This window comes from Mustela putorius, unplaced genomic scaffold (assembly GCF_011764305.1).
Source record: "Mustela putorius furo isolate JIRA1106 unplaced genomic scaffold, ASM1176430v1.1 tig00000281_pilon_pilon_pilon, whole genome shotgun sequence".
NCBI lineage: Eukaryota > Metazoa > Chordata > Mammalia > Carnivora > Mustelidae > Mustela > Mustela putorius.
In genome coordinates, this window is record NW_025421343.1 from 25,151,602 (window position 1) to 25,173,180 (window position 21,579).

Genomic DNA, 21,579 nt, shown 5'->3' on the forward strand with positions numbered 1-21,579 from the left:
TGCCTTGACTTCTCCTGCTCATTCCCTTGTACTAGTTAACAATTCCTAATATTAAAGTTCCCCTGATTAAATTACAAATGTGGTTTCTGTATTGCATTGAATTATTACTAATAAATTATTATTCCATGTATAATGGATATCACCCAAGATGTAGCAATGAGTAAATTCAGAGTGTGTCTGCTAAATGATCACATATTTTCTTTTCCAGCTATCAGCAGTAGGTCATTAGGTGGTAAATGCTACATCTGAACTTAGTCAAAAAAGCCGGTTACCTAAGCATACACTTGAAATAAAACAAAACACCATCAAATGTCTCTATTCAAATGAATTTGAGAAGTGTGCGAGAATGATGTTTTCTTTTCTTTGCAACACATACTAATATAACAAATATTTGAATCAGAATAAAAGAGAATCAAATGAACTTGAGATCTGTTGAAATTGTATTTCCATGATAAGTCATCAAATGGAAAAATCAAAACAAACAAAATATGTTTCATCAAAGCTCTGTGTTTACACTAGTAAAATACTGAGCCAGTGTTGGTTAGTTCTTGGGGGAAATTATTATTGCATTTTCTAGAGACATAAACCAGAGACATTGTATGGTCCAGACTAGGGAGTAACAAATAAGGCTGCAGGTTGACCTCCTGCTTTTGTAAATAAAATTATATTGGAATACAGCCATGGCCATTTATTTACACATTGTCTATGGTGCTTTTGCTCTGTACTGTGGAATAGAGTAGTTATGACACAAACTGAATGGCCCCAGAAAGCCTCAAATATTTACTGTCTATTTAGGAAAGCTTCCTGACTCTGCAAGGCATGGGATCTCTGCCACTGGGGATTGAAAGCAGCTAAACAAATGGATGTGGTGGTGTTCCAATAAAACTTTATTTATAAAAGCAGCCTATAGGTTTGGCCTATGGGTTTTAGTTTGATGACCCCTGCTCTAGAGCATACTAGGTATATGATAAATATTATCTGAATAAATGAGAAAAAAAATGAATTTTATAGAATTCTAAAGCTATCTGCACATTCTGTTCTCTTTCAGTCTGTGTGGTGTCTAGATGATGCCCATGTGACAGCTGAAGACTGGCTCTGATGGATGACTTAGGTAACCTCTAGAGGGTACCCATGGTGACCATAAACCACTGTGCCCATGTGGAAAACACTGCAGTCCTGGGGCAAAAGATAAACTTCATGCTTGATAAAAAACAACTGAAAGGTAAGATTTCTCTCTGGTATGTTGCCGTCTTCAGTCTTCTTCTGTTTTTCATTCCCACTGGCAGCTCAAAGCTGTCCTCAATCCATCATATGCCTCTTGAGTGTGTGCTCTGGGTTCACTGTCATGATGAAAAACTACTTCATGAATTTAGTGTAGGAACTCAGGATTGAGTGTGAGCTGTTTACATAGCTTCTGGGGAAAAGACACCCAAATGTGGGGGAAACAATCCAAGAGGCATTTCAAGTATGTGTTTTAAAATAGAACTATTGACAATGGTACCTATTTTTTTTTCAAAGGTGTTTGTTAGTTCTACAAATCCAGTTAGGCACATTTCACCAGCCCGTTTGGGTTTCCCTAATTTGATGATGCTTCCTCTCTTCTGTCACTCCGATCTATCCTACCACTCCTATCCTACTGCTGCTCACATAATTCAGGTTCTCCTACCTGTCCTCTGAATTGCTATCTCTAACTCTTCATGTCTCTAATTTGTTTTACTTTTCCCAGACAGATTAATCTTCCTGAAGCACAAATCGGAGCATGTTGCTATTTCCCTCAGAAATTCCAGTTGATTCCGCTTTGCCTGGAGAATAAAGTCTAATCTTAGTCAGTTGACAGTCTACAGTTCCATCTATCTCCACCACGCCTGCTGATACCCACCTACCTCCTTTCATGGAGGGTTGCCAGATAGAAACAGGATACCCAGTTAATTTGAATTTCAGATAAACAATGAGTCATTTTTTGGTATGAATGTATCCTTAGAACTGCATAGGAAATACTCATACTATACAAATGACTCATTGTTTATCTGAAATTTAAATTTAACCGAATATCCTATATTTTTTTATTTGCTAAATCTGGCAACCCCACTTTTGTGCTACTACATTTACCAGATTCAAATAGTCTTTGTTCTCTGTATGTCCTTCATGATTTTCAGCTTTTCTTTTTTTTTTTTTCAGCTTTTCTGATTTTGCCAGAATTACCTTCTTAGTACTTAGATACCATACATAAAAGTATGGAGTAGAGCATATAAATACTCCCTCTTCTTAGTTAACATGATGTAGAGGAAGGCATGTGGATGAGATAGTCTGCTGTCTGGATTACCATTATAGCTCTTACTTGGCCATCTCTGTGATCTTTGGACAAAACTGCTTAGCTTTTTTTTTTTTTTCTTAAAGATTTTATTTATTTATTTGACAGACAGAGATCACAAGTAGGTAGAGAGGCAGGCAGAGAGAGAGAGAGAGGGGGAAGCAGGCTCACTCAATCTCAGGACCCTGGGATCATGACCTGAGCCGAAAGCAGAGGATTTAACCCACTAAGCCACCCAGGTGCCCCAAAACTGCTTAGCTTTTATAGGTTTTAGTTCCTTTACCTACACAATGAATTGGATAATAATACCAATTTCAAGTGATTATTTTAAGGTTAAGTATGAAATTTTATAAAATCTTCATATAAACAGGTAATTCGTAGGAGGAGTTCAGTGGGTGACAATGCTTTATTAACTTTCTTTTTATATCACTCCTTCTTAAACTTGATGAATCCCAAAGCCCCCAAATATTTCTGGATCCCAATGTAAGAAACATTTCATTAAAGAGTTCAAAGGGAAAGTGGTTTTTAAGATTGTCATTTTACACCTCATAAATAAGCACTCATCAGATAAAAGCAATGAAAGTCTGTGGCAAAACATGCTCTACTAGATCTTTATCTAGGTAATCTAGAACGGGATTATGTTTTTAGACTCTCAACAAAATACAAAGGCAGTATTTTAAAACTGTCATGAAGAAGTTTTTTTTTTTTTTTAAAGATTTCATTTATTTATTTGAGAGAGAGAGAGAGTGAGAGAGAGCATGAGAGGGGAGAAGGTTAGAGGGAGAAGCAGACTCCCCATGGAACAGGGAGTCTGATGTGGGGCTTGATTCCAGGACTCCAGGATCATGACCTGAGCCAAAGGCAGCTGCCTGACAAACTGAGCCACCCAGGCGCCCGCATAAAGAATTTTTATGGAGTCACTGGAAAACCAACAGAAATGTTCTCATTAGAGAAATACTGTGTCCTATCTTGTTTATTTATATGCTTTATTCTCTACTAGACAGATTGTCTTTGCACAAGGTACATGTTTGAGTCTCTGTTTCTTCTTCCTGGAGCCTTCTGCAGAGCAGAAACAAATTTGTTTCTGCTCTGAGCTAACTGAATAGATAAATATTAACCTCTCAAATTCAGAATTATAGGCTTCAAATGATGGCTCTATGGGTGTTTTGTCAGTTAGTATCAGTTGTATCTTCTTGATATACGTGTATTTTGATATACCTGCACCACCCCTGCCAAGTAGGGAATGGGTTACATAATTTGGGTTCTGCTTTATCGCACATCTGACCTGGCTGGCATCTGCTGGGTCGGCCAGATTTTTTTCTCACAGGATGTCAGGGTTGATGGCAGTTGCTGGAGGTTCTCTAAACTTAAAGTCATTGTCTGGTTTTCATGGGGCATCTTATTTCTTCTGGGAGAAGCAGAGAAAACTTTTCTGCAGAGGGTGATAGTAATGGGGCAGCCACTGAGTCAGGACTTGGAGAATTGCCCAGTAATCTTGTGACCTGCTTTTCCACTTCCTGATTTGGTCTATTGTGGGAATGAAGTGGTCATAACTATGATTTTTGTTCAGGGAAATTTAAGACTATCTTTTGTTACCTGAAATCAAGTAATCTCTAATAAAGGACCTGGGTCAAAATGGGCATTAATTTTATCCTATTCTATTCTATTCTATTCTATTCTATTCTACTTTACTCTATTCTATTCTTTTTTAAAGTTTTTTTTTTAAGGTTTTATTTGCTTATTCATTTATTTGAGAGAGTGAGTATGCACTTGTGTGTGGTGGGAGGGGCAGTGGGAGAAGAAGAAGAAGACAGGATCTGAAGCAGACTCTGTGCTGAGTGTGGAACCCGACATGGGTCTTGATTGCACAACCGGGAAACCATGACCTGAGCCAAAACCAAGAGTTAGACATTGAACCAACTGAGCCACCCAGGCACCCCTGGGCAGTGTGAATTTTAGAGTTGGCTGTGTACATAACTGCTATAATGAAATAGTGGAAGCTGAAGGAAGGAAGAGGGAATCATAGACAGGTAAGAGAATGGATCACTGATTGGCTAAGTGGCCCCCCAAAACTTGGGAAGATTATCTCCTTCAGTTTCTACTAAGTCCTAGTAGCTGGTATGTACCCTCTCCTTCATTTCCCATGAAACGTTCAGAAAACATAATATTCACTAAACTTTGGATACATATGTCTTATAATGAACGTGCAAGATAGATAAGTCAGATGGCACAATTGATACCTGGTGTGACTAAATGCAGCAGTGGGGTCTGGAATTGTATCTCAGATATGCTGGATGATTGCTTCAGTTTTCATTTCACTGATAAACATTTTCATAAAAGAGGTATAATAGAAAGAGCCTTGGACAAAGAATTGCAAGATACGGGATAATATCCAAGATCCTCTACCTCTTTGTCATGTCTCAGGTCATATTACTGATACAGTAATTCTGAGAAACTGTTGGAAGATTTTTACAAAGTTCAAATGTTATCAAGAGAGTGAAAGCAGTTTATAGACAGAGCTACAAAGTTTCAATGTGTTTAGGTTTACAATTCAAATGAAAGAACTTCTTTTGTTTCTTTCCTAATGCCTAGCACAACAACAGCAACATAGGAGATGCTCATAAGTTGTTTGTTGACAGGGTCACATAGGTATTTTATACATATATAAATTAATTAATCTCAAAGGGTTTATTGACGAAGGGATGCAAACTGTCCTTATCAGCAGTGGGACAAAGGACAGGAAGTAGCAACAGACTTGATTTAGTTTAGAGTCACAACTAAACATTCAGGAATGGTACCCAACAGTGAGAATAGTAGCAGAGGAAGTTGAATATCTCTTCCCTTGAGAGTCTAAGGAGATTGGATTCTGTTCTCCTTGGAGCAATTTAAGTCTAATCTTGATGAACTTGAAGATCTCTCAGCATCTTTTCTATCCCTTTAATCTTAAGATTAAAATGAACCTGAAATCTTCTTTACTGCTGGGACAGCAATTGATGTCTTCTTTTTTTTTTCAAAGATTTTGTTTATTTATTTATTTGACAGACAGAGATCACAAGTAGGCAGAGAGGCAGGCAGAGAGAGAGGAGGAAGCAGGCTCTCCGCCGAGCAGAGAGCCCGATGTGGGGCTCGATCCCAGGACTCCGGGATCATGACCTGAGCCGAAGGCAGAGGTTTTAATCCACTGAGCCACCCAGGCGCCCCCAATTGATGTCTTCTGTATGGGCTTCGATAGCACTGATTTGGTAGGAAAAGTCCCACAAAGGCACTGCAGCATTTATGCAGCTTGTTTGGCTTCCCCATTGGCTACTTGGAGCATATTGATTGTAAGTATTTCTGATGTATAATTCTAAAAGGCCTAAAACAGGTGGTGGGCATTTTCACCTCCAGTGAATCACCCTGAGGGCATATAGCATGTACCTTTTGGGCTTCTTATGTAAGTAATAAAGGGAGATTCAAGGCCACACACATTCATTTTCCCAAAAGGGAAGGCACAGCGGCTCATATGCCACTTGATCCAGTTCTGATATTCCGTGACTTGAATATTGAAATACAGAGTCAGCCCATATGAGCATATTTTATATTTCATGATGGAGGATGGAGAGGAAGATTAATTAATCAAGTATATATGTATTAACGAGTAAAGAAAATATAGACAGTTACTATCCCTTTTTTCCTACAGCTTGTCACATGGCCATACTTGATATTATAACTTCGTACTTCCACTACCCATAGTTCCTTTGCCCTAAGCAAATTTATTATCGTTTTCTTCCTACTGGGGACTCAGACAGTGTCTGTGTTGCTGATAAATTGTTCCCTTAGTAGTGGATATAGCTACATAAGCCATGGTGAATGAAAATTCTTATTTTCGAGACTATATAATGTCCACAGCTCTAGCCATGGTGCTATTCACAGAATGGAACATTTTGTCTGTCTAATTGTTGTAGGCTCCTCTGCTGTGTTTGTCCTCCTATAGTTACAGGAGACACATATCCCCTACTTTGTACCCATTCTGGAAGATCCATTCACATATCTCTTCTCCTAAGCAGATTTTTCAATTTTTGAATCTGGCTCTTTCAAATCCCTGACCACTCAGCTCAATTGTTAGTGACGGCACACATAAAAACTTGGGTTTATATTTTCATATCCTTGGCAATCTCATCTAGGCAAACCAGATAACTGTTCAAAATTCTATGCACTGGGAGGATATCCCTCAAATAATTCTCCTTCAAGGACCAGTACTGTCATCCATTTTTTTGGGGGGGGGTTAGGTTCTCTTCCGGGGCGGTCTGTGTGAACTGAGCCCAACTCTTTTCCCTTCTCAGTAAACAACTAACTGGTCATAGGGGAGACTCCATGAGACCATATGTGGGGTGAGGGAGAAGAGGCAATGAAACAGAATTAGGCACCATGAGAGCCTTGCTCATGCAGCTTATGTGTGCTTTGAGGACCTTCTGGAGCCATTTCTCAGATACCACTTCCCCTTGAGGATGGACTGCCCTGGCGTCATCAGTGTTGATGGCTTGGCAATTCAGGCAGCCCTCAGCATGTGATGGACAATTCACGCTGCCTCGTAACTCTGTGGCTCAAGTCAGTTAGTCAGGGCCCAATCTAGAGAAGCAGCTGAGTTTCAAAGAATGGTTTTCTGTAGAAGACGGCATGATTTCCTCTAGAATCTCAAGGGTCTGCATGGTGATTCCTCAGTAGGACCTTGCCAAAGACTCCACACATCACCCCTATCACAGATACCTCATGTGCCATGGGAGCAGTTGTATCAGGAGGCACAAGTGGTAGAGAGGCTTACACAGTAGTGCGGGCTTGTGGCAGAGCCTGCTGTCCGGACTCCGCTGACAAGTAGAAACCTTACAACTTACTTGGTAAATATGTCCAAGCAACATTTGTGCCCCAATCTGGCATAGGTTGCCTTCAAAACTCAAAAGAGGCCTAAAAGGCATCATGTTTCTTTCTCTGTGGTGGTTGGTGCCCAATGTACCAGCTTGTCCCTCACCTTGGAGCTGATATGTTGACAGGCACTGGAACTCTAGAAACCTTACTCAAGTGACAGAACCCCGAGTTATTGAGGGGTTTATTTCTTATGCTTTGTCACACTTCTAAGGTATGGACTGGAAACTTGTTTTTCTGTGAAGGGCCAGATAATAAGTATTTTAGGTTTAATATATCGTATAATACTCTTTATCCCTACTACTGTTGCTTCTCCTCCCCTTCCTTCTTCTTTTCATCTTCTTCCTCCTCCCTTTTTCTTTCTTTTTCCTCCTCCTCTTCCACCTTCTTCATCATCTTCCACTTCTTCTCCCATTTCCTCTTTCCCTTCCTCTTCCCCCTCCTCTTCCTCCTTCTTCTTCTAACATTTCTCTAAAAATATAAGCTATCATCCTTGGCTCATAGGCCGTGCAAAAGCAGGCTCCTGGTAGTTTGTTGATGTGTGCTTTAGGCAATATCTCTCAAACTACTTATTATTTTTTTAATTTTAAAATTTCCACTCCATTTCAGACCGCTACTTTTATAAAATACAGCAAAAGTGAGTAACTAAAAAAATAAAATTATGAACACAGACCATAGAAAATACAAGTTTGATTTTCAATAATCTAATACAAGTTAGATTTTCAATAACCTAATACCAGTTAGAAAATACAAGTTTGCATATGAACATAGAAAATACAAGTTTAAATGTTTTAGTATTAGATGAAAGAAATTATGCTATCAAATTGCTATATAATTTCTAAGTGCTTAGTCTAATTTTCTGTACCTAACTAATCACAGATTAGCCACAAACAGTATTTAAATATCCAGTGGTATGCAGACTATACTCTGAGTAATACTGATCTATGGTACTTGTTCTTTCCTGCTCAATCAGTCTGCATTCAATGTAGTGAACTGATGCCATGACCTATGAAGTGGTCAGATGATCAAGTTGCATACAGTCTAGATTAAAACTGTAGGCTGGAGGGGCACCTGGGTGGCTCAGTTGGTTAGGTGTCTGCCTTTGGCTTGGGTCATGATTCCAGGGTCCTGGAGTTGAGCCCTGCGTCCGGCTTTATGCTCAGTGGGGAGCCTGCTTCCCCCTCTCTATCTGCCTGCTGCTCTGCCTACTTGTGATTTCTGTCAAATAAATAAATGAAATCTTAAAAAAAAAAAAAACTTAAAAAACAAAACAAAACCGCAGGCTGGAAAGTCAATGTATTCCTGAAAGAAGGTAGAAGTTTATTGCTACTGCTTCATTTGTAGAAGGACTCGAGAGAGATAAGAAACTTGATCAGATCAGTAGCTGCACCGGAGGTATTTGGGGTTGTGCTGATTTGCTGGAACAGCAACTGCTATTGGAATCACCACTTGATTAATTTATGATAATCCACTGTAATTCTCTCAAATTCGCCTGGCTTCTGCATATTGTCCAGATAGGTGAGTTGATTTGGTGTTTGATAGGAATGATCTTCCAACCATCTTTTAAGTCCTTGATGGTGGAATTAGTCTCTGTAGGTCTCCAGGAATGCAATATTTTGTTGGTTTATTTTACCAGTCCATGTCATGGACTACCTTTGTTTTATTTTCCATTGCAGGTGGAGTTTTGGTAAGATAGTTATCATTAGACTGGAACAGATCTCTGCTTATCTCTGGGAAGTATGGAAGGCAGATAAGGCAATATAAAGATGGAATTGGCTAGGTAATGATGTGCCATTAAAAGCATGAAATTCCCTTGGTGTAGGCCAGGGCCAAATATTTAACGTTTTTTAGGGATATGTAGATTGGATGACCTATACCTGGTTTAACCAGCTACATAGCCTGGTTTTGGCTCTATGGTAAACAGGGCATAGGAAACTTCTCTGGAAACTTGTTGAGCTCTCCTCAACCAAGAGTTCTCATCTGGGCGCCTGGGTGGCTCAGTTGATTAAACGACTGCCTTCATCTCAGGTCAAGATCCTGGAGTCCCAGGATCTAGTCCCGCATCAGGCTCCCCGCTGTGCAGGGAGCCTGTTTCTCCCTCTGACCTATACCCTCTCATTCTCTCTCTCTCTCTCAGATAAATAAAAAATTAAAAAAAAAAAGAGTTCTCATCCATATCCAGACTGTTATGGTTGCTCATAGTCCAGAAATGAGACTCATCCTGGGTGATTGAGGAGCTGATCGTAGAAGTCTCTTGGCCCACAATGTTTTCTATGTTTGCTTCTTTTTCTTCTCTACTATATAGTTTGCCTTGAATATACTCTAAATGAGTGTACCCTTTTTAAAATTAGTAACATATAATATATTATTTGCCCCAGGGGTACAGGTCTGTGAATCATCAGGCTTACACATTTCACAGCACTCTCCATAGGACATACCCTCCCCAATGTCCATAAGAGTCCTTTCATTTCTCTAGCCTTATGTAATCTTTGCAGCATCATTGCTATTTTTCCATATAATCAGAGAACCAATTCAGATTCTTTTTTTTTTTAAAGATTTTATTTATTTTATTTGACAGAGAGAGAGATCACAAGTAGGCAGAGAGGCGGGCAGAGACAGAGGGGGAAGCAGGCTCCCTGCTGAGCAGAGGGCCCGATGCGGGGCTCGATCCCAGGACACTGAGATCATGACCTGAGCCGAAGGCAGCGGCTTTAATCCACTGAGCCACCCAGGCGCCCCCCAATTCAGATTCTTATTAAGATTCTTTACCCTTGCCCATTTTCCATTTTCCCATACCAACATTATTCCAATCTTGATTCAATTAGCTTGGGAATGAAGGAGTTTAATGTAAATACTAGGGCTTCATAAATGTAGACAGACCTATGAGAATGATAGCTGTGGAGGCTGCAGCCAGAAGATCAATGTTATGTGGGTGTTGTTAAAAATTACTGCCATTTTCAGCATTTGTTGAGAAAATTTCCACCTACAGGGAAAAAAATAGCTTTTTGTTTAATTTTGACTTAAAATGTTGATTACTAAGTCTTATATATTCAGACATGTGATATGCATTTTATTTATTTATTTAATTTTAAAAAAGATTTTGTTTATTTATTTGACAGACAGAGATCACAAGTAGGCAGAGAGGGGGAAGCAGGCAGGGAGCCTGATGCAGGGCTCGATCCCAGGACCCTGAGATCATGAACAGAGCCGAGGGCAGAAGCTTTAACCCACTGAGCCACTCAGGCACCCCATGATATGCATTTTCATTTACAGTCTTACCTAATTGTATTAACTCAATAGACCATCATCAAGTATTTTTATTGTGATATATTTCCATTTAATAAAGTAGTTTATTGATAAAACTGGAGAAGATTCTAGAGTGTATTTAGCCGTATGATTAAAATAGGAATAAATAATATGTAATAAGAATGGTTGTGTGGGGGTTTTTTGGGAGTGGAAGTTGAGCATTACTAAGACAAAGTTTGGGGATGATTTTCAGTCCTTTCACTATTACTATTCAATCAATGATAGATTTTGTTTTAAAATAACTTTAAGTTAAGAAAAGGTTTAAAATCCATTGTCCTGACCCAAGTCCTTGTTTTATATTTGGGGAAATTGGGATCTATAGATATAGATGAGCTAGCTTCAGGCCACATAGTGAAATAGTGTCAAACCTGGGAGTAAAACCCAGTTCCCTAGCCCCTATGTTCTTTCTAGTCTTTTTACAAGCAGATGGTGGAGATCATTGGTCTTTTGAAGTTCTTTACAGAGAAACAGAAAAGGCTGCAATGGCTTGGTTTACTTAAATTCAAATAGAATTTTCTGTTAATTAAATAACCGAATTATATTCTAGTATATATGAATAGAAGCTGATACCAGATACATACCATCTCCTTACTGTCTCTGTTTATTTCTCTCTCCCTCACACACACATACATGAACAAAAATAACTTGAAATTTAAAAGATTTTATTTTTTCCGGATGATTGCCTCCCTCAAGTTGGAAAAATACCGTTTTAGTGGCAGGATACCTAGATGTAACTGGAGAAATACCACTTTTCGTAGATGCAGATGCACATTTGAGAACCTGGAGCCACTTCCTGCTACCTCTACCCATAGTTTCTAAGGCTCTGCTATAAGGAGTGGTAGTTAATGTTTTATATATTTAAAATTGACATGTGTTTTATACAATCAAAAAATAATTATTTTATTTCCTCTCAGAAATCTTTTTATTTACTTATTTTTTTTATTTTTTAAAGATTTTATTTATTTATTTGACAGATAGAGATCACAAGTAGGCAGAGAGGCAGGCAGAAAGAGAGAGAGGAGGAAGCAGGCTCCCCGCTGAGCAGAGAGCCCCAAGTGGGGCTCAGTCCTAGGACCCTGGGATCATGACCGGAGCCGAAGGCAGAAGCTTAACCCACTGAGCCACCCAGGGACCCTTCTCTCAGAAATCTTTACTACACTCTATCTTAGCCAAAAGGCCGAGAAGCAATCTCTCAGAAATCTTTAAAAAATGGAATTTTGATATCTGGTAAGAGATATAAAATACATTCTAAAAATACCTTCAGAGCTTATCTCTGAGTTTGACCTTCAGCTGAAAAGTGTAAAGATTCAGAGGACAGTATTTCAGTGACTAGACAACTTACTAATTTTTTTAAAAAAAGCTTGACCTAATACAAGCCTAATTTGTTTTTCTGATGAATCAGCACTTTCTACTAATCTAAAAGAAGAATAATACATCATGAATAGTTCATTTATATGTTACGTGGTTGAGTGTCATCAAGGCATCAAGATAAAATGAACCCTTAGGTCTGTTTTGTCAGGTGCTCTTAGAACAAACTGAACTCAAAAAGTCTTGGAATTTAACATGTAAGGGTGACTTTTCCAGCTATTTCACTTAGAGTGTTGCATGGCATGTCATCTCAAGAGAGAGATAGCCTACCATGTGATTTGAGAGTTTCAGTGTATCGCTCTCATTTTGCGTCTACAATTTCTGAAAGCTCTCTATTAAATATTTTTCCTTCGAAGTTAAATGAAACTTTAATATATGACAGAGCTGTTACTGGATGGTGATTGGACATCATGGGATATGGTGATTGGGTCATCAGCCAGCAAATAGTGAAGAAAATAATTCTGTGTGCCAGGCATGCAGGTGGTGAACCTAGGAGTGAAGATGTAAGGGGGCGTGATTTTAGAAACCCAGGAGCTTTCAGAATGTGTGATGTAATGGCTGAGGATGCAGGAGGGAATACTCATAAATACAGAGGTGCCTGGGAGTAGCTGGACTAGGAGTTATTAACTGACCAGAATCAAGTAGGTAGGTGGTAGAGGAGGATTTCAAAGTGGCCAGCCATTAAGAAAGGAACTTTTCAGCACAGAATAAAAAGTGCATTAAGAAACATTGTGAAAAGTAGTTTTTAGAAGAATCCTGAGAAGCCTTTACTTTTTTATTATTATTATTTTTTAAAGACTTATTTATTTTTTGGTAGAGAATGAGTATGTGAGCAGGGGAACAGCAGAGGGAAAGGGAGAGAGAATCTCAAACAGACTCCTCACTGAGTGCAGAGCTCTACGTGGGGCTTGATGTGGGGCTCGATCTCATGACCCTGAGATCATAACCTGAGCTGAAATAAAAAAATCAGCTGCTTACCTGGCTGAGCCACCCAGGTGCCCTCTGGGAAGCCTTTAATTCAGGGATCTTCTTGGACCTGAACTGAGATCAAAAGAATTTTATTTTCTTAGGCACAAAGGACACTGAGGAGATTCTTGTCTCAACACTGAAGGGAATTAAATGTGGAAAATGAGAATGAAGAGTAGTGCTAGATGTTGACCTGCTGGAAGATGATGTGCAAAGAACCCTCAAGATTTGAATTAATTCCTTTATACCAGAGAACATTTCACCTAGAAAGTCAGCATCTCTCACTTCATTGTTGGAAAATTCTATACTTCGTAAGCAGATCACTACACATAGCCTCACCATGGCTGTTTACACTCCTTCGCACTTCCTTGTCTCCATTCCTTCTCCAAGTGGATTTTCACATAGCTGGCTTCATTGTATATAAAGGGATCATAAAAAGTGAACTTCCTCATAGAGTTGCCAGATCAGGCAAGGAAAAAAATAGGAATCTGGTTAAATTTGAATTGTAGATAAACTGTCCATTTTTTTTTTAAGTATAGATATTTCCCAGGTAACATTAGGAAGATACTTATACTAAAAATGTCTGCCTTATTTATCTGATATTTAAATTTATCTAGGTGTCCCATATTTTATCTGACAACTTCTTCAATTGCTTTCTCAACTGATATTTTCCCCATATCTTCATTCATTAGCTTATGTTTTGCCTTCTTTCTAGAACTGGATCCATTCTTTTGCAGTCTTTTCTAATTTTTGCACTCACTTCTATTTTTTCTAGTAGCTTACTCTATCAGTATTCCTTCAATTTTCACTCAGTTTCTTCCTCCTCTCTCCTCCCTCCAACCCTCTCCCTCTATGAGTAATATATCTGTATTCTAACAATTTTCCCTTAACTGCTAAGCTACTCAGAAGAGTGATCCATACCTACTGCTTTTCCTTCTTCACAGTACCATGTTTGGTATTATAATTCTGTATTAATGTGTCTGATTCTCTAAGTAGTGATCATCCTGACTGTGGAGAAAAGGTTGTCTTTGGAGACCAGTGTATTATCTAGAAGTTTATTTCTCAAAATGGCAGTTTGAGGAGAGACCAAATGACAGTCAAGGATGAAGTAGAGTTGAGAAGCAAAAACAAACACTGAAACAAATAAAAACAAGTTTTAGTAAAAATTGTTACCATTTACTGAAATCTTTGGCCCAGATACTCTTGAGTAATTTATATTTCGGGGTCATTTAATCCTCAAAACAACTATAGATAATTTTATCTTGCTCAAATTCACTCAACACAGAGCAGGTGATTGAATGTAAGGATTTTAACTCTGAAGTCTATGGGATGCAGCCATGAGGAACCATCATGTAAGCAAATTAAACAAAATAAATGCCTACCCATTTGTTTGTGCCAGTTTCAGTTAGTTCTTGAACTGTATGTTCTGCATTAGCATGATTTCTGTTTATTCTGGTTATTAATTGGGTGCAACATAAGTGCTTAATTTTCTTAATGACATGATTGCTTGATTGCTTGGGGAAAGGCAGTTTGTATCAATGAAGGCTAAAATTTCCATATTACAGTAATTCCCCCTTATCTGAAGTTTTGCTTTCCACAGTTGAAGTTACCCATGGTTAACTCTGGCCAGGAGACAGTTCCTCCTTCCTGACACATCATCAGAAGGTTAACAGTAGCCTAACACTGTCACAGTGCCTACGTCATCCACCTCATTTTGTCTCATCACATAGACATTTTGTCATCTCACATCATTGCAAGAACAAGGGCGAGCAGAGTCCAGTAAGATATTCTGAGAGAGAGAGAGAGAGAGTCCACACTCACATAATTTTTATTATAATATATTATTATTATTATGTTTTATTATTGATTATTGCTCTTAAATTCTTACTGTACCTCACTGATAAATTAACTTATCATGGTATGTAATTATAGGAAAAAAGCAATATATAGTGTTTCATACTATTTCTGATTTTAGGCATCCACGGGGGTTTTCAAACATATCCCCCACGGATAAGAGGGAACTTTTAATTGACATTTTTAATTGGTTGACTAAAGTAACAACATGGCCTACTGCAAACCTTTCTGAGTCTTCGTTAACTAAGTAAGCTTCTTTTTTTTTTTTTTAAAGATATTATTTATTTATTTGACAGATAGAGATCACAAGTAGGCAGAGAGGCAGGCAGAGAGAAAGGAGGAAGCAGGCTCCCTGCTGAGCAGAGAGCCTGATGCGGGGCTTGATCCCAGAACCCTGGGATCATGACCTGAGCCAAAAGCAGAGGCTTAACCCACTGAGCCACCCAGGCGCCTCCTAAGTAAGCTTCTGATATATGCAGCAATTTAATGTATCATATCTACATCGAAGAGTATATTCCGACATGAAGTAATGGAAGCATGTAACTGGGATATGTGGACCTGAGCATTCTTCTTGGTGGCGGTCATACAGTATTTTCTAGGATTTTGTATTTTTAGTATTTTTAGTTCTGTATTTTTAGTATTTTCCATCTTCAAATTTAGTTTACTTGATATCACAGTCTCTTCCACCTACAGTTCAAAAAATACCTATTAAACAGTTATTATGTGGAGAGCCTATTTGGATTTAGAGTTGATAAAATAATAGCAAAGTCCCTGGCTGTATGCAACTAGTTAGGGGAATGAAACCCACATGTATACACAGGATGATGAAAGCCAGTGCTGAGAGCCTGAGCCAAGATAGCCAGAGTGAGGTTGGAAGACTAGGGCCCCAGGTGGGACGCATCGTTAGAAATTGGGGATTAACAGGATATGGCTGTCAAGAAAGAGCTGTATCATATTAACACACACACACAAAAAATTGAAAAGAAATAAAGAGAAGGCAAAGTATTAAACAACATTAGGAACATCAAGAAAAAAGTTTGGGCAAGAAATTATTGACTAAATTCAAACTTTTACTTCCTTCATCATTTTCAATTTTGGAGGCTCTTTTCAAAAGTAAAATTTAAAATTAATTTTATCTTCTGTAATCCTCTTCCCTTTTCAGTTTTGTCTTGTCCTGTTCTAATTCTTCCTAATCATTTTCACATCAGTCTGACTATGTAGGAGAAAAATGTTCAAGACTGACATAATGACTATTGAGTTAGGAAACATATAGTTATTGTATTATAAAATGCAACGAGAAGCTGATATTTTGCCTTTACTTAAAACAAACTTTATTTTTGGGGGAAAAAAATAAAAGATTTTTTCTTCCATGCAAGGGCCCAGGCTTTTAAAAAGAAGGGGCACATTTAAAGAAATAATACATAATATTTAGAGCTAAGATTATTACATGGAAGTACCAATTCCAATTATATAGTATGTTGTTCAGTTTGATAGAAGCTAATAAGTTTTGATAAACAAAAAATTATAGATCTCCTTATTTTTAAGTGGTTTCAAAAGCTCTTGCCTTTCCAGCTCAGCAAATACTACTAAATTACTAAATCTTAATTAGTAAATACTTGCTATATGCATAGCCTAATTGGGCCGATAGCAGATAAATAATAATAATAATCTCAACATTTTTGAGATTCCCCTTTCATCCAATTACAAAAGCATCTATTCTTCTGGATATTTCTGTAATTCACAGCTGGTGTTAGGAAAGTCCTTCTACTCATGGCCCATCTTGGTAAACAGTCTCTTTATTGAGAAGTGCAAAGCTTTTCCATACAGGCTGAGGAAATACAGGTCAGAATTTGGTTTTGGTTTTGTTTTGTTTTTCTTTACATTCCTTCTTTTGGTCAGTCATTGCTTTGAGGTGTGGATCTGACTAAGTAAGTTTGCTTTGTGATTTTCCTATTCAGTATTATTAATTTGATCTCATAATGGGTATGAAGCATGTGATTTTCCTACCTACAGCTCTAGTGTACAAGCATGGATATTGGACACGTGCAACTCTTGGACTTAGCTTTATTATTCTCTAACTGGCCAATCTTTCCATTCATTTAACCAACATGTAAACCAAGGACTGGAAACCTACATGATGGTTGGTTGTCCTGTGGTTATCTGAGCAGTGATTTCTTCACCTTTGTAAGGACAGTGGTCACAGCAGCAGGGATGTTAGGATAACATTTCTCTCCATGTACATCATGGGTTCCTCCTTGAAAAACCGTAAGTATTTCTAGCACTGTGTATTTTTTTTTAATAATGGTTTTATCGAGATACAGTTCATACATCATGCAACTTATCTACTTAAAGTGTACAACTCAATAATTTTTAGTGTATTTACCAAATTATTTATCTATCACCACAGTCAATTTTAGAATACTTTCATCACCATCAAAAGACATGCTGTACTGCTTAGTCATCACATCTTAAATACTCCATCTACTTCAGACTTGGGCAACAACTAATCTATTGCCTGTCTCAATAAATTTTCTTACTCTGGATATTTCACATGAGTAGATTCCTACTGCACATAGTCTTTTGTAATTGTTTTTTTTTTTTTTTTCACTTAGCAGGTCTTTAAGATTTATCCATGTTGTAACATGTATCATATTTCATTGCTTTTGTGGCCAAATTGCATTCCCTTGTATGGTTATATCACATTTTATTTACCTGTTTATCAGTTGACAGGCATTTGCATTATTTTCACCTTTTGGCTATTATGAATAATGCTGCTGCTCATGAAAGGTTTTGCATGGACGTATGTTTTCATTTCTCTTGAATATATACGTAGGAGTGGAGATTCTGGGTCTAATTATACATCTGTGGTAGATAATGTAATGCATCTGCTCTTAGAATCTTTTTAGTTAACTTTCAGTATGATCCCTAATAAGTAGAGACTCATTGGGAAGAGACTTAATCTTACTTATACTGGGTCCAATTTCTCGAAGCTTAACAGCAATAAGAGTAATTAAAAGTAGTAAAATCAAACCTCAAAGTTATGTAAATATATGCTGATATGTTTTCTAATAGGCCCAATCACAAGGTTAAAAATCATGGAAAGCATTTATTGGGCTTTTCTTTTGGAAAACATGCTTATGTTCATTGTGCTGAGAATCTGTGATTATGCCAATAATTACATGATACTATCCTCTCCCAACTCAGGAAAACAAGATATGTAAGAACATAGCATATATCAAAGAATTAATTTTTGGTTTCATGCATATGATAGATTGTTGTTTTAGTGTGTATTAGGAAAGTTTGTGGGATGGGTTTATGGGTCTCTATTTGCATTTTTATTGTTTTAGTTTAAAATATACAGCATGTGTCTATAGAACTGTTTGTTTACAGGCCAGAAGGAACTTGTCTCTCTGTGGATTGTTAGGGGGAAGGGAATGTAAAGATACAGAAATTATAGCCTATCTTTATAGTGCAGTTATAGTCTAGCTTTATCTAATTCATTAGACTGTTAAATAAATTCTTTCTGAATTGAACTGAATTTTGCAATTCCATATGCAAAAAAAATCTCTACCCAATAATTTAACCAGAGTGAAGTTGTGTAGAAGAAGTTGTTTTTAGTTTTCTCATTTAAGAGTCTAGTGGAGATAGTTAAGGGTTCAGGGAGAAAATCAGGCAAATAAAAAGGGGTGTTAGACATTCCCAATGATAGTTATGCTTTAATTTTCTTTGGGGGACCAATTTAGGTAAATTGGAAGGGGTTTATATAAAAAGAATAGAACTTGCAGTCAAGTAGAGGTGTCAAGGTTTACCTTAAACTTTATGCTAAACTCATTTTTGGTGACTAACATAATCACTCAATAAAGCGATTTGTGAATGTGGACTCTGGGGGAACCTATCCCGGACTCCCAAGTGGGACATGTGATTAGCCTTTTTAATCTTTTTTGAGCCATCACAGGGCTTTCTCTTTACCAATGCCCAAATTATTTCTGGTTTCTTTTTTAAGTTTCTTGTTAAGTATTGCAATTTATAGACAAGAAGGACCCATTTAAAAAAATTTTTTAAAATTTTTTTATAAACATATAATGTATTATTAGCCCCAGATGTACAGGTCTGTGAATCGCCAGGTTTACACACTTCACAGCACTCACCATAACACATACTCTCCCCAGTGTCCATAACCCCACTACCCTCTCACTACCCTCCTCCCCCCAGCCACCCTCAGTTTGTTTTGTGACATTAAGAGTCTCTTATGGTTTGTCTCCCTCCCGATCATATCTTGATTTATTTATTTTTTGCCTACCCCCCAACCCCCCATGTTGCATCTCCACTTCCTCATATCAGGGAGATCATATGATAGTTGTCTTTCTCCGATTGACTTATTTCACGAAGAGTAATACCCTCTAGTTCCATCCACGTCATCACAAATGGCAAGATTTCATTTCTTTTGATGGCTGCATAGTATTCCTCTGTGTGTGTGTGTGTGTGTGTGTGTGTGTGTGTGTGTGTATCACCTCTTCTTTATCCATTCATCTGTTGATGGACATCTAGGTTCTTTCCATAGTTTGGCTATAGTGGACATTGCTGCTATAAACATTTGGGTGCACATGCCCCTTCAGATCACTACATTTGTATCTTTGGGGTAAATACCCAGTAATGCAATTGCTGGGTTATAAGGTAGCTATATTTTCAACTTTTTGAGGAACCTCCATGCTGTTTTCCAGAGTGGTTACACCAGCTTGCATTCCTACCAACAGTGTAGGAGGGTTCCCCTTTCTCCGCAATCCTTGCCAGCATCTGAAGAAGGACCCATTTTTAAAAGGATTATTTGTTGTTTTCAATGATCTTCACTCTGTTGTTTCATTTGTATTGCTGTGAGAGTTTTTCCTTTTCCTTTGTTCTTCTTTCAGAGTCTTGGTAGTACTTAGCTATTTGTGATGATTTTTCCAGATGAGCCACTTGCCAGTCCCAAATCTCCCTATCATTTTATTATTTCTATTTTTTAATCCACATGTATACCAAAATATTGTTTAAAGGTATCAGCAAAAAAATTTTTTTTAAGTACTCAGTTGATTCAAGAATCTTTTACCTATAGTTGGGGCACCTGGGTGGCTCAGTGGGTTGAGCCTCTGCCTTTGGCTCGGGTGGTGATCTCAGGGTCCTGAGATCAAGCCCCACGTTGGGTTCTCTGCTCAGTGGGGAGCCGGCTTCCTCCTGTCTCTTTGCCTACTTGTGATCTCTCTGTCAAATAAATAAATAAAAGTCTTAAAAAAAAAAGAATCTTTCACCTATAGTTTTGGATACTTGCTCAGTTTTAATCAGGATGACATCAGGATGGGCTACAGTAATTTTCTTTGGAAAATAACTATTTGTTATATTAAAGTCCTCTGGTATGATGGTTTGTTATGTTTCTATCTATGTTAACTAGTCCTTTTTCTCTCCCTCTGATATGGTAACCGAGAATTGATTACCTTTATGGAAATCTGGCAATCTAGGGTATAGATATGTCACAATATTCTAAATTTCTCTGTATTTTTTTTGCATGTCTTCTGTAAATCTGTGACATTATTTAACTATATCGTGAAGCTTAGCATGGGATTGAGGTTGTGAGCAAGTTTTTACTGCATATTGAATAAAAATCTCCTTTTTTGCCAAGGGTGTGCTCAGCTACTAGAAAGGATGTGGGAATTTGTGAGACTGGAAAAGGAACAATGGGTTAAATGTACCTCGAAACCCCTACGGGTAAGAAAGCTATGCAATAATTTCAAGTCTTCATAGGAACCTTTATCCTCAATAAGTCAAAGGAAGAAGGAGGAATGCCTCTTTGGTTTTTACCTACATTTTCATTGCCAAATTGAACAGAGAATCTTGTAAAAAGAGAAAAAAAGAGCTACATGAGACTCATACTGATATAGAGAAGATTTGGTGCAGCAATCAAAGAAAGAAGGCCATTAGGCATTTAAAAATTTGTCTCTCGAGTTCAAAGTCAGTGCATAAGTGAAGGGTTATGTAAAAGGCACAATTACTAACTGTAGGTCACCGAAAATATGGATTGTCTTAAATAAAGAAATGCCACTTCGCCAAATACAGACTTGTGATTATAATGAGAATATATTAATGGATGACATTCAGGACACTCTACCCAAAAAACAATACCTTGGCATATTGAATATTTTAAGATGGATGAATTTGAGAAGCATGTGCAAGAAGGACTTTCTGGCCTTCCTCTGAAAGCAGGTCATAAAACCCTTATATGAGAGGTGACTTTTGTATACCTGGAAGCAAGGAGCATCCTTATCTCTGAGGATGAAGGGACATAGAGAGGAATCTGAATAAATGGGTCTTGCTAGTTTCTTCCAGTTTAATATGATTAACTCATACCCTTTGTCTTATCATACCTTTCCATGACTTTCCACTTTTTATCAAAAAAAAGACATTCACGTTTAACTGTTACTTCTGGTCTTTTTTTTTCCTTATGAAAGCTCCTGTGTCACATAAAACTTACTTTAAATAAGTTGGTATTTTTCCTCTTATTAATCTGTCTTTTGTTAGGTAAGTTAGCTGAGAACTTAAAAGGGTAGAAGAAGGTTTTGTCTTTCCCCTACGTAGTAAGTAAGGAGAGGTTTTAAGATAAAATGGGGAACATCTTGCAATTGATTACAAACACAGAAAGAAAGATAGAGTCAACACAAGTTAATTTGGAGATTTTTTTCATCAGTCAAAGCATAGTAAGATCAGTGGTATAACATAGAACATAGGACAGCTTTCTTAAGCATATAGTTAAGACTGTAGCCTCTATGACCTGGTTGTTAAGAAGCCTGAGTCAGAGGTTTCCTGGATTTCCACTATATGATTCAGACATATAACCAGAACAGAGA